At 40.5% G+C, this 5,466-nt stretch overlaps 1 pseudogene; it reads right to left on the bottom strand.

Annotated features, from left to right (window-relative positions):
* Window positions 1-1,719: 1,719 nt before the first annotated feature.
* On the bottom strand, window positions 1,720-4,707 carry LOC100432000 (chromosome-associated kinesin KIF4A-like; annotated as a pseudogene).
* Between the last annotated feature and the right edge of the window lie 759 nt (window positions 4,708-5,466).

Raw genomic sequence — 5,466 nt, 5'->3', positions numbered from 1 at the left:
ATAAGAAATTGTGATATAATATATATAAGAATAATATTCAACCTTAAAAAAGAAGCAAATTCTGTCATTTGTTACAAAATGAATGGACCTAGAAGGCATTATGTTAAGTAAAATAAACTAGACACAGAACAAAAACTGTATTCTTTTACTTATTTGTGGTATGTAAATTAGTCAAACTCATAGATACATGGAATAGAATGGTGGTTACTAAAGACTGAGGTAAGGGAGAAATGGAAAGGTGATAGTTTGAGGGTCAAAATTTCAGTTATGCATGATAAATTAGTTCTGGAGCTCTACTGTATAGCATAGGGACCATATCTAACAATACTCTATTGTATACTTAAAATTGCCAAAAGAAATAGATCTTATATTAAATGTTCTTAACATTAAAAAACAAGAAAAAAGGTATTAATAACAAACGGGACAGGCGGAAACTTTGGTAGATGACGTATATGTTTAGAGTGTTGATGGTGGTGATCGTTACACAGGTATATACCCAGTCCCAATTTATCAATATGTATATATTAAATGTGTAAAGCTTTTAATATGTCAATCATACCTTAATAAGGTGGTTTAAAAAAATGAAAGTGGGAATGGCTTTATTAATTTCAGACAGAGCAGACTTAAGAGCAAGGGACATTATCAGTGAGCAGAAAAAAATGAAATAATAAAAATTAAAGCAGAAATCAATGCATTCGGAAACAGGAAATCAATAGAGAAAATAAACAGATCAAAAGGTGGTTCTTTGAAAAGATTAATACAAATGAAAAACCTCTAGCCAGGCTAATTAAGAAAGAAAAAGCGAGTGCTAATTCAGGGCCTAGACTTCTAGTGACTCTGAGGCAGAACCAAAGTAGCATGCACCCAGGGAAATTCCTGTTCCTGCCCGCCTGTCTGCCTGTGACCTGTGTACCTGTTATGAAACTCTAGGGCCACCTGATGTTTGTGCTTGCAGGATGGTTTTGAACAGAAATAATACTTGTTTACTGTAGGAGCCCTAGTTTTTATTTTTCTGTCCTATGAATGCTGTGAAATGATTTATTCCTTTCAGGCCAAGAATCTCACAGGCATATATACCTCTAGGTTAGGATTATCCTAACTCACTAAAGGTGTCAGGATATTGGGGCTGAGAGGAGTTTGGGCTGTTAAAAATAACAGTGTTTGTCTCTCAAACTGGTGACCAAGAAATAGCTAAGACAATTTTGGTGCTTTACCTATCTCTGCAAAGAATGGATAATTTGGCATACCATTAATTACAACCTCCAGTCATATCAAACAAAACTACCCTAAAAGAAAAACTAATGGGTACTCTTGAAAAAGTTTAAATATCAGAAGATTAAAAAGACTTTAGAATTTGGAAAAAAAAAAGGAAAACAGAAAACATTAATTACTAATATCTAAAATGAAAAGCGGACATCACTATAAATCCTATGGAGATTGAAATGATACTAAGCAATTTGTTTTCAACTTTTATTTTAGGTTCAAGGGGTACATGTGCAAGTTAGTTACAAGAGTATATTGCATGACCCTGAGGTTTGGGGTATTAATGATCCCATCACCCAGATAGTGAGCATAGTACCCAGTAGGTAATTTTTTAAAAAATTCTCAGGCATCCCAATTCCTCTGCCATCTAGTAGTCCCCAGTGTCTATTGTTCCCAACTTTTTATCTATGTGTACTCAGTGTTTAGCTCCCACTTTTATGTGAGAACATGTAGAATTCAGTTTTCTTCTCCTGCATTAATTTTCTTAGGATAACGACTTCCAACTACATCTGTGTTTCTGCAAAAAAACATGATTTCATTCTGTTTGATGGCTGTGTAGTATTCCATGGTGATACATACTACAGTTTCTTTTTTTTTTTTTTTTTTTTTTTGTAGGTGGGTTAAGGTTTATTTACTTACATAACATTTAAAAATAATTCATTGGGTGGCTGGCAAGATGGCCAAATAGGAACAGCTCCAGTCTGCAGCTCCCAGGAAGATCAATGCAGAAGGCAGCTGATTTTTGCATTTTCATGTGAGGTACATGGCTCATCTAATTGGGACTGGTTAGGCAGTAGGTGCAGCCCATCGAGGGCAAGCAGAAGCAGGGTGGAGTGTTGCCTCACATGGGAAGCACAAGGGGTTGGGGAACTCCCTTTGCTAGCCAAGGGAAGCCATGAGGGACTGTGTTATGAGGAAGGGTGCATTCCAGTGCACATACTATGCTTTTCCAACAGTCTTTACAACCCTCAGACCAGGAGATTCCCTCCGGTGCCTACACCTCCAGGGCCCTTGGTTGCAAGCACAAAACTAAGCAGCCATTTGGGCAGGCACCGAGCTAGCTGCAGGAGGTTTTCTGTTTTGTTTTTTTGTTTGTTTGTTTTTCATACCCCAGTGACACTTGGAATACCAGAAAGGCAGAACCATTCACTCCCCAGGAAAGGGGGCTGAAGCCAGGGAGCCAAGTGGTCTAGCTCAGTGGATCCCACCCCACAGAGCCCAGCAAAAGCTAAGATCCACTGGCTTGAAATTCTCACCGCCAGCACGGCAGCCTGAAGTCAACCTAGGATGCTCCAGCTTGGTGGAGGGAGGGGCCTCCACCATTACTGAGGCTTGAGTAGGTGGTTTTCCCTTCACAGTGTAAAGAAAGCTGCTGGGAAGTTTGAAAAGGGTGGAGCCCAACACAGCTCAGCAAAGCCACTGTAGCCAGACTGCCTCTTTACGTTCCTCCTCTCTGGGCATGGCATCTCTGAAAGAAAGGCAGCATTCCCAGTCAGGGGCTTATAAATAAAACTCCCATTTCCCTGGGACAGAGCACCTGGGGAAAGGGGCGGCTGTGGGTGCAACTTCAGCAGACTTAAACGTTCCTGCCTCCTGGCTCTGACGAGAGCAGTGGATTTCTACATTTTCTTTCAATTCCTGGTCTTCCAAAGCCTCCACTAGCTTTTGAAGATCCAGTTTTCTGGCTGCATGCTGCCTTAGCTCTTCTAGCTTGGCGTTAATTTTTTTTTTTTTTTTTTTTGAGACGTTGTCTCACTCTGTCGCCCAGGCTGGAGTGCAGTGGCGCCATCTCCGCTCATTGCAAGCTCCGCCTCCAGGATTCACGCCACTCTCCTGCCTCAGCCTCCCCAGTAGCTGGGACTACAGGCGCCTGCCACCACCATGCCAGGCTAATTTTTTGTATTTTTAGTAGAGAGGGGTTTCACCGTGTTAGGCAGGATGGTCTCACTCTCCTAACATCGTGATCCGCCCACCTTGGCCTCCCAAAGTGCTGGGATTACAGGCGTGAGCCACCGCGCCCAGCGGCGTTCATTTTTTCATTCACTTGCTCTGTCAAAATGATCCCCTCCAACATCTGGGCTGTCTGACGAGCTGCCTCACTCAGACCACGACTTAATTTTTTATTCTACATCAGGGATTGTAGATTCTCTGATGGTTACACATTTATAGATCCAGGCAGGGTACCTCCATGGGCTTGTAGGAACCAGACTTGTAGCTGTTGTACCTGTTGCTTTAGATGGTTAAGTTCAACTATCTGGGGATCAATATTAACAACAGGTTTGTTCCTGGTTTTTCTTGCTCTGTCAGCATAGCGAAGGGTATTTAGTTTCCTCTAGATTGGAGCCAGCAGGACTCACACAGGCTATTATAAGAGTATGGTTATTACCACTTAGAGAATCTTGAAGCAGTCGAGCCAACTTGGAATCTCCGTAGGACACAAAGTCACCCTTTTTGTCTTCTCCAAGAGCACCGATTACATTTCCCAAGCATAGAAGGCCTTGGTTAATATTAATACCCTCTTTTAGATGATCCCCTTCAGCCTTGGTTTTCTTCTCTCTTTCTGATCCAGCGAGGTCTACAAGATGCTGCTTGGAGCTAAAGCTTCTATTCTTGTCACTTTTCTTTCTCTGCTCTATGGAGACTGTGAAGATGGCATGAGATTGGGATGACTGGGGGTTCATAGCTGTGGAAGCCACAGTCCTAAAGTTGTTACCCTGCTCCAAATAGGAAACAGTATCCAAGGCAACTAAAACAGTCTGCTCAGTGAGTATCACAATCTTTTTGCTATAGAATACACATTCTTTTCCTCAGTACATGGATCATTCTCAAGGATAGATCATAAGATATGGCACAAAACAAGACTTAAAACATTCAAAAAAAAATAATATCAAGTATCATCTGTAATCACAAAGGAATAAAATTAGAAATCAATAACCTTAAGATTGTCCCATATATTTATTTGAGCTTTCTCACAAGATAGGCATAGAAGATCCAAAATTTCTTCATTGTAAATCTCTAAGTAAGACATGTTCAGAGTAAATTCCAAGTCACTCTTTTTATCAGTTTCTTTGAAGAGCAGTTGTATTACCCTAGGAATAACCCCAACTGTTGGTTCGTTCTCTTGCTCTGCAGTGTATGCACCTCCCATTGAATACGTGTTTTTCCAGAGCAAGTCTGCCCATAGACCAGGACCGTTGCATTATATCATTTAAATATGCCTTTTATGAGTTGTGCTATTGCTGTATTGAAGACTTCTTCCTGTTCATTACAGGAGTCAAACACAAAATCACAGTTCAAGGATTTATCAGTACCAACCGCTACCTGAGGCTTCCTGGGCATGAAGGAAAGGCATATTTGGCAGCAGCCCTCGCTAATCTCTTTGGGGACCAGAGGGCAACAACACAGTGCCACTCTTATAGGAATTCCCTTCACCTCTTCCTTCATGATCCTATCTCAGCACCGCCTCAAACTCAATGTCTTTTCTTGGTTCTCCCCAGGTCTCCCCTTACTACAGTTTCTTTATCCAGTCCACTGTTGATGGAGATCTGAGTTGATTTCATGTCTTTGCTATTGTGAATAGTGCTGCAATAAACATATGAGTACATGTGTTTTTTTGGTAGAAAAATATATATTATAAAGGTGACCAGGGGTGGTAGCTCACACCTGTAATCCCAGTACATTGGGAGGCTGAGGTGGGAGGATCCCTTGAACTCAGGAGTTCAAGACCAGTCTGGCCCACATGGTGAAACCCTGCCTTTACTAAAAACACAAGAAAAATTAGCCAGGAGTGATGGCACACACCCATAATCCCAACTATTCAGGTTGCTGAGGCAAAAGAATCCTTTGGACCTGGGAAGAGGGGTTGTAGTGAGCTGAGATTGCACCACTGCACTCCAGCCAGGGCGATGAAGTGAGGCTCTGTTGAAAAAAAAAAAATAAATAAAATAAATAAATAAATAAATGAATACATAAATAAATAAAGAATTTATTTTTGAAAGGAATATCTTCAACAGCTCTATGCACACAAAGTTGATAATCTTCATGAAATGGACAAAGTTCTTGAAAGACACAATCTGCCATGTCTCACACCAAAAAAATTACATAATCTGAATAGGCTTACATATATTAAAGGAATTGAGTAATTAATTAATGATATTAATATTTAACAATAATAGATACAATATAAGTTTTAAGGATAAGAAA

This window comes from Pongo abelii, chromosome X, assembly GCF_028885655.2.
Source record: "Pongo abelii isolate AG06213 chromosome X, NHGRI_mPonAbe1-v2.0_pri, whole genome shotgun sequence".
Lineage (NCBI taxonomy): Eukaryota > Metazoa > Chordata > Mammalia > Primates > Hominidae > Pongo > Pongo abelii.
This window is presented reverse-complemented; position numbering and strand designations above follow the sequence as displayed.